The following is a 12,511-nucleotide window of genomic DNA, read 5'->3' on the forward strand; positions in this document are numbered from 1 at the left end:
GCACCGACTGAATTCATCGGCTGCGATTACCGTTATCATTTTAAACGGCTATCCACCATCATGACGACAGCACGTGTGTCCAAAGAGCAGCTCGTCATGATGGTGGAATTTATGGAACAGCACCCGGCGCTCGCCCACGCTGCCTCACCCCTTTCCGGGGGCTACACGGCGGCTCGCAGGCGCGAGCTGTGGCAGCAGCTTGCGGCCCTGCTGAACGCCGCGGGCCCCGCTGAGAAAACTGCGCTTCAATGGCGCCACACTTGGCAAGTGTGGTGCACCCGCTGCAAGAAGCAGGAGGCGCAGTTTTTGGCGGCGGGAAGGTGAGCGTGTCAACAACGGTCTGTCGAATGGCCCTTGAATATGTCTCTCCACACCCTGTCGCAGGGGCACTGGAGGCGGCAGGCTGCCGGGGCTGGCAGGCCGGGTGTGCAAGCTGCGGTCGCCGGGCCTCGTTCTAGGCGTCGCAGCTCCAATGTTCTCTTCGTCCAGCCAGGTATGTTGTAAGCCGCGGTGACGTTAGTAATAATGAGGGGGGAATGATAGGGGAGGCTAATGAAGAATAATGAATGTCAACCTCGGGGCCATTTACTGTGAGCAATGCACACACAGAATGAACTTCGAGACACTCGTGCATGAACGTGGGGCGCTGTGCCTCTTGCAGAACCAGCCCCGTGTGTCCGTGGGGTGCTGCCAGGGACGAGCGGCCTGCAGCAGGCAGAGGCGCGCTCTCCATCTGGTAAGTGAAAATGTCGTCATTTAATATGTACACCTAACAACTTGTGCACATTGTTGACTTCGTTGTGGTTTTTCTTTTAGTTAGGGAGGGATGCGAATGCTGAGCTAAGAAATGCAACCTCGAGTTATGTACCTTGTACTACATTGCCCTCTTGGTACTGCTATGTTTCTTCTTGTGTCTCAGTACCTAGTAACCGTGTGTTTTGCACCAATACACGCTCTGCTGAAACTGTCCACTAAGCAGTGCTGTCTTGTGGAATGAATTCACATAGATGGCACCCCCCCGGAAGAAGAGCTGGAGGAGCTGGACGAGGAGGAGGAGGGCGCACCTTGTGACACAGCCTGTGAGTTGGTGTCCCAATATCATGCTGCACATTATCCATTTCGCAAGCTACCTAACAATAATACCATTCGCAGGAGCAGACTATCAGTATCACTTTAGAATACGCACACAAGTTTGGTTTGGTTTATGGGGCTTTAACGTTCCAAAGCGACTCCAGCTATGACAGACGCCGTAGTGAAGGGCTCCAGGAATTTGGACCGCCTGGGGTTCTTTACTGTGCACTGACATCTCACAGTACACGGGCCTCCAGAATTTCGCCTCCTTCGAAATTCGACCGCCGCGTGTTTCGGGCCAGCAGCCGAGCGCCATAACCACTCAGCCACCGTGGGGGCCACCCACAGAAGTGTCTTTCATATGCACCACTGGTATCTTGTGCACGCTTTTTCCCTCTTACAGCGGAAACTGTGGTGTCTGCGATGGTTACACAAATGTGCACATTGAAACAATGCTGTTTTTGTCATACTGCTGATTATGAATGCTTTTATGTACTGCTCCCCGGTATGCATGTCAACAGCCCTCTGAGATATTGCACCAAACAGTCAGGTTATTGTACATCATGCGCCACTATATGACAAGTGTACATTCAGTCACTTTCTCCTTTTGACAGCTACACAGGAGCAGCGAGATGTGCTGGCGGGGCGTCCGTGGCAGCAGCAGCGGAGCACGCGGGCGGAGGAGTTCCGCCAGCTGCTGACAGAGACGCGGCGGACCAACGACCTCCACGAAGCCCGTGCTGCTGAGGACGCCACATTTCATGTGCGCCTCCTAGAGGTATGTGCACACAACACCCACCACATTTAGTGAAGGAGAAGCATCTGCATGCAACATGTTGTATCTACATTCACAGTTCGAAACCAATGCGTGACCTGTAGAGACATTTCAGTAGTTCATATTTATGTCAAACGAGCCCTACATGTCTGTGAAGTGTGCAAATGAAGCTCCTTTTATGTGCAGGAACAGAGGCGAACAACAACAGCAGTGCGCAGCCTGACGGCGGCAGTGACACAATTGACTGCCGCCGTCACAGAAACCGGGGCGCACATGGTGCGCACTGCTGAGGCGGCAAGGGCCGACACGGTGCGCCTCACCGAGCAAGTGGTACTTGCGGTGGCCCTGATTGTACGTGTTTTGAACAATCAGGTACAGCCACCGCAGTAACTTGTTCGGTGGGGCTTTTTTTTCCTTTTTTACCTGTTTTTTTTTGTTTTTTTTTTGCGTTCTGCAAGGTACAGAGCATTTTTTTATTTCCCTGCTGGGTGCAGGTGTTATGTATACAATCATTTTCTTTCTGCAAAGTGCACAACATTTTTTTTATTTCCCTGCCAGGTGCACGAGTTATGTATATATTTATTTTCCTCTGCAAGGTGCAGAACATTTTTTTATTTCCCTGCCAGGTGCATGGGGCTTGTGTATGAATGTTTTTTTTTCCTTTTGTACTTTTTAACTTGTGTGCAGTGTACAGGCTGTGCAGTATTCGTTGTTCACTTTGGTTTCGTGTTTCAATGTGTAAGCATTGCTAGTCCCATTACGAGAAAACCTGACGGCATGTATGAGCACTCGCAGATGGTACAGAAAATCCCAGTCATGTCAGGATAAATTTGCCGTCATCACGTGATCGCATGGCGCACACGGCAAGCCGAGGGCCGCCTTTCCCGACGGTCATATACATGACATTCGCGTTATACACCCCCCACTGACTGAGTTCAATATGGCGCAACTTTTCCCTGCTACATTTGTGTCAAAATTGCAACTAACCATTTCTCGTGCAGTGTTCCAGGTGGTGTCATACGCACGTGCTTTCACATTCCTGCACATAACCAGTCTGAAGTGTGTGTGCAAATTTTTTGCGATGGTACCTTGCAACATTGTGCAAGACACACACAAGGTGTGTGATATGTACTGTTTACTTTGATTTCGTTTTTAGCTGTTACCTTTTTACGTTCTGCAAGACACACAACGTATGCTATATCTAGTCAGTGTTTGGTTTTTCATATGTTCATTAATCTTCCTCCTTTGCACATTCACGATTGTGTACTTTAACGACACGTTGTGATACACGTGCTTATAGGAACAATGTTGTAGAGGGCTCCGGGATAATTTACACCACGGGGTTCTTGAACGTGTGTACACATTGCGTAGCGCACGCATACTGTTTGTCCGTCGCAATGTGACCGCCACGACTGACAGTTAACCTGCTCCACATCGGTAGCAGAATACTTCAAACAAACAGTGGGGTGCCACGACGGGGCCTACCATGACTTGTTCCAAAATATTGGAAGGTATATATAGGAACTGTAGAGCTACCATAGTCCTCTATAAAGTCAGCATTAAAACCCCAATAAGGAAGGACGTCAGGCAAGGAGACACGATTTCGCCAATGCTATTCACCGCCTGTTTACAGGAGGTATTCCGAGGCATGAAATGTGAGCAGTTGGGAATAAGAGTAAATGGAGAGTACCTAAATCATCTGCGATTCGCTGATGACATTGCCTTGACGAGTCGCTCAAGTGATGAACGAGTTAGGCAGAGCAGAACGGTGGGTCTAAAAATTAACATCCTGCAAGCCAAAGTAATGTTCTACAGTCTATCAAGGGAACAGCAGTTCACAATTGGCAATGACAGCTGATCGTGAGATGGAAAAAAAACTAGACGGATAAGAATGGGGTGGAGCAGATATGGCCGGTCCTCTCAGATCATGAATGGCAGTTTACCAATATCCCTAGGACAGGGCATGTAATTGGAAGGCAAGATAACCGCTGCTCCTTCAGGGTAACGGAGTGTATTCCAAGAGAAGGAAAGCACAGAAAGGGGGCGGAACTAAGTTAGGTGGGCGGATGAGAGAAGTTTGCGGGCACAGTGGACGCAGCTGGCAAAGGACAGGGTTAATTAGGGAGACATGGAAAACGCATTTGCCCTGCAATGGGCGTAGTGAGGCTGATGATGATGAATGAGAATTTTGTCATGTTACAGTCATTATGACAGCACAACTTGCCATATCCATGATGCATTCCGTTGTGTGTCAATGTTCTTGGAACTGCTATGGTTTGCCACTGAGCAGAAATTCATCACACGTTGTCGTTTTGATATTCATGCATTTTGTGGGTGATACACATTTTCTAGTCAGGCAAAATGTATTACACACGTACAGCGCATTGCTTTAGATGTGTACCATGGTTTAATATGGGCTGAAGTGCGTTTTATGTTTACATAACTCACGTAGAAGCTGTGGTAACACGTAGGCCGCTAGTCTTGTCATGTTTATCATGTTTGTATGTTGTAATTTGTGCACCACACGTGAAGATGTTACTTGTTCATGGTATTGCAAGCAGTGCATTTTGCACCTATCTGTTCAAATAAAAACACTTGTGATAAATGCTGGTAAAAAAATAAAAGTGCATGCTGAAAGGAACTCTGAAATGATTTCGATGGACATATTGTAGTGCAAGAGAGGTCAAGTGCTGTTTGTTGGTATTTCAGTTAAATTTTAAAGGTGTGCTTGCACCCTGTAATTTAGGAACAAATAAAAATGTCCTCCTCGCAGTAGGCGATAACCAAAGGGGACAACACACCTCACTGCGCGTCCCCTAACTTGATGACGCTAGTAGCCAGACTGGGTAAGCTTGAAGGATGGCCCTTCTGCCCACTGATGTCATCACGGTAGGGGATGCGCTATGAGGTGTGTTGGCCTCTTCGGTTGTGTCATTTTTATTTATTCCTAAATTACAGGGTGCAAGCACACCTTTTAAATTTAACTGAAATACCAACAATGAGCACTTCATGCCTCTTGTACTACAATATGTCCATCGCAATCATTTCAGCCCTTGAATGCATATCGAGCAAAAAAATTGCTTCAATGGGACTTCCTCATTTCAATAAGCATCACAAACATTCGGTGCTTTGTTTCACAGTACACTTTTTATTCACCCACTTAAACGCGCGCGCCCACACACACACACACACACACACACACACACACACACACACACACACACACACACACACACACACACACACACGCACACACGCACACACACACGCACACACGCACGCACACGCACACGCACACGCACACGCACACGCACACGCACACGCACACGCACACACACACACGCACACACACAGACGGCGTAGGAGGATGCTGTTTCGTCGCCAATTTCGACTCAGGAAGGAGACTGCACAGTGGCTGTGCGACCAACTCGCCAATGAACAGGGAGGTGCGCAGGCGAGTGCGCTGTCAGTGCAGCAACAGGTGTTGTGCACGCTGCGCTTCTTCGGCACCGGCAGCTTGTAGGCACACACACAAAACAAAGAAATAAAAGTCGGCACATTGCGGGCTGCGGCTAGGGGCACAATGCAGAGTTGCTCACACACAAGCGTACACTGACACGAGGGGATGACGCTGCCAACAGTAACCGTGGCTGCTGTGTTGCACAAATGAACACCTTGGCCAGCTACCCTGCGAGGTGGTGTCGATGGGCTCAGTGCTGGCGACGCTGGAGTTGCCGCCGCAACTGACGACGCACCGTGCGCAGGTATGCCAGCCTCTGGAGACGGGTTCTCCGAAAAAGCTCGACAATACCGTCGCGCACGGCTCTCCCCCGCAGGTAGGTAAGGCGGCTTGCAGCGCCTTGCGTGTGGACTGCAGCCGGAGGTGGCTCGTCGTCGTCCGGGTCAGCGGCATCTACGTCCCCTTCTTCTGGCAAGGGGTCATTCAAACACAGGTTGTGGAGCGCAGCACATGCTCCGATTATGAGGGCCGCTCGCTCCGGCTCGTATTGGAGCGTCCGGTACCTTTGCAGTCACCGGAAACGGCTCTTCAACACGCCTATGGCGCGCTCCACAACGCATCGCATGGAGCCATGCGCTGAGTTGAACAACCCCTCTGGAGACGCCACACTGGGATGCCCTGGCACAGGTGTCAAAAGCCAGGGCTCCAAAGGGTAGCCACTGTCCCCTGCATAACAGAAATGGTGTGCAGTTAAGCGTAGCCTCTGCCGTCCTCAGTCTCATCACTCTTGATACAATGGCAGCAGATTCATAGCAATGTCCAAAAAAAAAAACGCGAAGACGACCGGTCCACAAGAGGCACAAATACGCACACACAAAGCGCACAACTTGCGACTGACTATTTTGTGGAAACAGGGACACTTATAAAGGATGAGGAAACAAGGTACACACGCAAAGACACCGTGTGCAGTGCGAATACATTATCGACAGGGCCAAGTGTGATCAGTAGGAATGGAAAGCCCCAATGTACCCATGTAAGATTTCGATGTTTCTTTGCTAGACATAATTCAGACGAACCGACACAGTTGTCACCCCTTTTGGAGGTGAAGTAAGCCTCGATAACCTCTTTCGGTTTTTATTTTTGCCTCACCACGGGATTTGTAACCGCGGTGGGGGTTTCTTATTGCTTACCCAGAAGAAACTCGCCACCTTGCAACAGCAGTCCTTGCCCTATCTCCTGCCGCAGCCACGAATAGCGCCACGAAAACGCGTCGTGGTCCGATCCTGGGCAGCGGGGGTCAACAGCTATAATTAGCATGTTGGAGTCGCACACCTGTGAGAGAAAGCACACCACAAGCTTAATTGTGAACTTCCGCCGTCAAGGCCCGAGCTTAAGGCCGAACATGCAGTCAAAAACGGAGAGCGAAGCCTACTCACTATCATTGTGTTGAGTGCGTAGAAGCCCTTACGACACCAAAAGGCGGCCTTGTATGCAGCATCGCCCCGTGGCGTTTTGATGGCGATAAGTGTGCCATCCACACACCCAATGACGCCGGGGATGCTGCCGTAGCGAAGGAAGCCCTCCTTCGCCGCCGCCTTCTCTTCCGGGGTCGCCGGGAACCGCACCCAACCGTCACGCGACCCCACTCTGACAATAGCTGCTGACACCCGCCGCACACACTTGCTGACAGTGGGCTGGGCTATGGCAATGTTGCCCTCGTTGCCCACGGCACCTTGAAATCCGCCGGTGCCGAAGAAGCGCAGCGCGCACAACACCTGTCGCTGCAATGACAGCGCACTCGCCCGCGCACCTCCCAGTTCATCGGCGAGTTGGTCGCACAGCCACTGTGCAGTCTCCTTCCTGAGTCGAAACTGGCGACGAAACAGCTCGTCTGGCAAGTCAAAACCGTCTTCGTGCACTCTCCTACGCTGTTGCTCGCGCGGCAAGCCGCGTATGGTAAAATAAACAGCCGCCATTTTCTGTCTCAAACGTGTTGATACTACTTTTTCCAGTCTCAAAAAATCGTCTCAATCTGCCCGCATAATTAGATGGCCAACGTCACCACTTCTGCGCCATTTACGACGTCAGTCAGTGACAAAAAAATCAAAATGGCTGTCGACCAATAGGAGAGAGGCAAATGATACACTTTTTGAGACAATTTCGATTGAGACTGATCCGTAATCGCGCCCCTGAACTGGGCAGACCAGAGAGTATTTCGTCGCTGCGATTTCGGCGCCGCCTGAGCGCTGACCTAAGCCCCCGTTACACTTTGTTCATGCAAAGAATAGATGCCGATAAAAGTGACTACCCAAAGAGCAAAGAATAGAGGAAGTGAAAATGCTAGGAGTAATGTTAAAACATTACCAAAACAAAAATTTCATGAGACAAAAGCTTGTTTAGAGGCGCTTAATATACCTTTACCAATGCCCTCAACACGAAAAAATTTCCTATTGAGATAGTCACGGATGGAACAAGTAACTGCAGTTATCACTGGTACTTGAATTGCCAACACACTTTAGGCTAATGCGATGACATTAAAGTACGCCGTTGTAAAGTTATCCAACAGCTCTTAATTCATCAGGACCGCTTTCTCGTGAAGCTAAAACCAATGATCTTAATCCGAGGCTCCAAATCTTAAGAACACCTCTTCTTGCCATCCAAGAAACTAAATTATAATTAGATTTCAGCAGCGTTAAGAATAGGAGTGCAACGCTTACCTTTTTTGTAGAAAAAAAAATGTCCGCCGACCCGCCGCGGTGGCTCAGTGGTAAGGGTGCTCAGCTATTGAGTCGGAGTTCACGGGTTCGAACCCGGCCGCGGCGGCCGCATTTCGATGGAGGCGAAACGCAAAAGGCGCCCGTGTGCTGTGCAATGTCAATGCACGGCAAAGATTCGCCCGTGGCCGAAATTAATCTTGTGTCCTCCACTACGGCACTCTTTTTTTCCTACCTTCTTTCATACTCTCCTTTACCCCTCCTGTAAAGAAACAAGGAAACAGAGAAGCAGAAAACAGCAGTTCCCCGAAAAGAAGCGCCAAGCTTGGGTAAAGTGCAACAAAGCAGGAACAGACGGCAACAGAAACCTGGGCGCCCTTGGAGACACCCGAACGGCGGCGCCCCGAAGACAGAGGACAAAAGACCACCAACAGCCCGGCGCCTTTAATTGGCAGCGACATTGGGGAGAGCCGCGCGGTCAGCTACAGACGGCGTTTCAGCTACACGTCCGCAAGCGGTCTCCTTCCCGAATAAACTCCAGATGTCAAACACGGCGCAAGTGTGGGGGCGGGGACGCGACCGCCAAACCATGTGCACGTGCGGGTGAGAGAGAGAGAGAGTGCGTCGTGGACACTGAGGGTGAAAAAGAGTGTGGACGGGGCCAGTGGGAAAAGAGCCGTCGGAAGAAGACGTGTGTAACGCCTCTTGAATATAGTCAATGTTTTTGTTATCGTTAAACAATTTTGTCCCTGTGTGATTTTTCCGTTGTTATTCGAACCCAAAAGTTTTAAAGTTCAGAGTTGTAGCATTATTGCTAGATTTAAAAGAAGCTACTATATATACATTACATGGCGCCGAAACCCGGGTTGAGAAGACAGCGATGAAATTCGAACGGACCACGAGGAACTGCAAAGACTGAGCTGAAGAAACGACAACATGGAAAAGCTCAAGGCAAAGAGGAGAGGTCGACGAGGGCAGAACACCATCATAATCAACGAGGCCACAGAAGTGCTGCCGACAGCCGACGTTCATCAACTGACAGCGCTGCTGCACGGACTACAAGCAAGCAACGATGAACTTCGGAAGTTAAACGACGACATGGAGGACCATCTACCGGAGGAAGCTTTCGAGACCGAATGCACCGAGGCCATCAAATACGGCGACCGGGCCATGAACACAATCGGCCTACTCAAGGCTCGGATAGCAGCTTCGCAACCGACAACGCCTGCAGTACACAGCGCCGAATTCATGCAAGCGTCGCTGCCGACACCAAGGCACAGTGGCATAAAGCTCCCGAAGCTGCATCTAGAATCATTCAACGGTGAGCTCGCCAATTGGCAGACTTTTTGGGAATGCTTCCGCGAGACGGTGCATGAAAATTGGAGCTTGTCGAAAGCGGAGAAGTTCCATTACTAAAGAGCCTCCTCACCGGGCCCGCCTCGTTGGCAGTAAAAGGATTGCAGGCTACAGAGGCCTGCTATGACGACGCAGTACAGATACTGCAGCGCCGTTTCGGTGACAAGGGAGTAATAGAGCAGGAACACCTTACCAAGTTAAGGATGCTGCCGTCTGTATCGTCTTCAGGAGATGTGAGGGGACTCCGCCGGCTTTACGACCATGTGCAAGCACACACTGCGGACTCACGGGACTAGGAATGACCACGCATGCTTACTCTACAATGCTTTGCGACATCGTACTAACAGCGCTGCCGCGAGACATGATGGTAGTGTTCCATCGACTGACAAGCCGAGCTACAAAGACAGGTGCGTTGTCGTCAGCCGATAGCAGCCCCGCCTCGCCATCGCAGCAGTCCGCCTCTACGAACACAGCAGACAGATCTTACGGCAGGTTAAATGAGATATTAGAGTTTCTGCTAGTGGAGATCGAGTGCCGAGAGCGGTGCAAACAAGATCCTGTCATTTTCGCAGAGGACAAGCCATATCACATGAACCGCTTAGGAAAACGTCCGAATCAGCGTACTGCCAGTGCCGCTGTGCTTTCTACGCAATCGGAAAAGCCTGATAAATGTGCCTTCTGTGATTCAAGCAAGCACGGCACAGAGTTTTGCACAGCTGTGCTGACAAACAAAGAAAAGACAGAGAAGTTAGCCAAGGCAAAAAGGTGCTTTCGGTGCACGAAGAGGGGGGGGGGGCACAGATCTAAAGATTGCAAGAGAAAGATAAGCTGCGAGCATTGCGAAAGAAGACACGCCACCTCAATGTGCATTGCAAATTGGACAATAGACAAAGCCGGCGCACCAACGGAGGTCACTGCCACGAACGTGCATGCAGCCGCTAACAGAAAAGAGACTCACGAGACAGCGCTGCAGACTTTCCGCGCCTTTGTTGTGGGGGACACTAAATACGGCTACATCCGGGGCGTAATGAACGGTGGAATCCAGAAAACGTTCATTAGAGAAGACATCTCAAAAACACTTCATTTGAAGACGTTGGGAGAGAGCGACTTCCATCTGGGCACCTTTGCGAAGTCTGCCGCGCAGTTGCAAAGATGCCGGCTCGTCGAACTTCACCTTCGGAGCCTGTATAGCGGCCAAGAAACCACAGTAGAGGCTATTGAGGTGCCCTCTATATGCAAGGATGTCCGGCAGGTGCCCGCAGATCAAAGTTTTGTGCAAAAGATGGAACTCGGAGGAGCATTAATCGCAAATTTCTCTATCCCGGCTTCGCCTCGTGGCTGAGGTGCTCGCGTCATCTTCAGCAGCAGCCTGAATAAGTCCACTGCGGGAGAAAGGACTCTCCCGTGCCTCTCCAATTATCCCTGCCCTGTACCTTATCCTGTAAACTTCTTTATCTCATCCGCCCAGCTAATTTTCTGCCACACCCTGCTGCACAGGTACGCCCCCTGTTTCGGTACTGTATGTAGCTTTTAATGCCTTAATGCGGCACACACATACAGCAGCGCCCTTATTGAGCATCTTTAGATAATTGCTACCACTACGGTTCTTCATAGCGTAACCAATCCCCACCTTTCCATATGAACGGGGCCTCTGCTGCCGAGCTCTCATCGCGTGAGCCAGCGTTGAACAGTGGACCGCTTCTGCAACTGCTTAGCCACGAGATGACTCGCAAATGGAGCGCCGGGCTTCATCTTTGTGTACATCGCACCTAACCAGGTCGAGTTCATGGGATCGGCTGTCACGCTTACGAGCCGCCTAATTTCCTGCAACTTCAAAGCGGACTAGTGTCCATTGAACATGAAGGCTAAAGCGCATTTATGAGCCTCATAATCTTTCAGGTAACCTCAATAGGAGTAACAGGAGACTCGCCTCTCCAAGCGCGAAGAATTGTGTTCACCCACGTGATGAGGGGGTGTCTAGCAAGGGTGAGATCAGGTTGGTTTTTTTTTTGCGAAGAGCATCTAGCTCAGTGGTGAATGAGTCTGTGAGAACCGATATGTGGCAGCATTTGTTTCGGGTGGTAGCAATGATTTAATTAGATGAATACTCGCATATGACAATAACAAATAACGTTGGATCAAAACAGCATCTGCTGCATTCATCATGAGCACCTCATCGGTAGATTGCTAAGTAGCGACAGTTGCGTTCGAAACAAAAGAGAGAGAAGACCCGGAGACTAAAATATATGAAGTTTTTGTATGCAACCATTTAGAAACAGGAGAACGACATAAGATCAGTTCAAGCTCGCGCACAAGCGTTCGGTGCACCGATGTTCAAGTGAGCTACTCACATGAGTTACTCACGTGCCGAACATTGCCCACGTGGCAGCTCGCTTTTTAGGAGGAAAGGCGGTGAGGTTGCCTTCAGGTAGGTGCTAGTGGGTAAATTAGGAGGGGGGGGGTGCACAGGATGAATTGAGATACGGGAGAGGCCTCTGCACTGTGCATTGCAGTAGATGATTATGATGATGAGGACCTCGTGTGTAGCACGCACGAAATGCCTCGGCACACTTTGGTTTGTGGCTTGATGAAGGTTCACACACTAGCAAGCGCCCTGTCGTGGGTCCGCGGACATCACTGAGGACATAAGAGCACTCTGCTGTCATTATGGACTAAGTTCCATCGCTCTCGCGACACGGCTGTGCGAAATCGGCGGAACGAATAAACTAGTGATCGAGTGATTCCACCACGCAGCGTTCGCTGCACGCTGTAAGGTTTCTGGCGACAGCCCGTCTGGTTCAGCTGCGTAGTCGGCCCGGGACGCCTGCAGCCGGGGTCACTGCACAGCGATACGCATCTTGGTTCCCACGGCCGGTCCTCGCTTGGTTTATTGGATTCGAGACGGAGGATTCTGCTGCCTGTAAACAACATTTTTCCCGGAAGGTCGACCGTGCGGCACAGAGGCAGTTGAGACTGCCAAAACCGAGCAGGGGTGGCTCACCCCTTCAATTGTGCCTGATCGCCGGCGCCTCGCCCATTCGGGCTTCCCGGAAGACGTGTTCGGCTTGACAGCGTGAGAACTCTCGTTCGGACGCGAAGACAACGCTCTCTCTGCTGGGGAAGATGGTCCAGTGG

The 12,511-nt window shown here is 50.6% G+C and overlaps 1 long non-coding RNA gene across 1 annotated transcript; it reads left to right on the forward strand.

The window, feature by feature from the left end:
• The first annotated feature begins 690 nt into the window (after positions 1 to 690).
• On the forward strand, positions 691 to 1,747 carry LOC144134668 (uncharacterized). Its single transcript, XR_013315206.1, has 3 exons — positions 691 to 736; positions 1,008 to 1,079; positions 1,686 to 1,747. It is a non-coding gene; the product is annotated as an uncharacterized LOC144134668 (long non-coding RNA).
• Positions 1,748 to 12,511: the final 10,764 nt, after the last annotated feature.

This window comes from Amblyomma americanum, chromosome 5 (assembly GCF_052857255.1).
Source record: "Amblyomma americanum isolate KBUSLIRL-KWMA chromosome 5, ASM5285725v1, whole genome shotgun sequence".
NCBI classification, from domain to species: domain Eukaryota; kingdom Metazoa; phylum Arthropoda; class Arachnida; order Ixodida; family Ixodidae; genus Amblyomma; species Amblyomma americanum.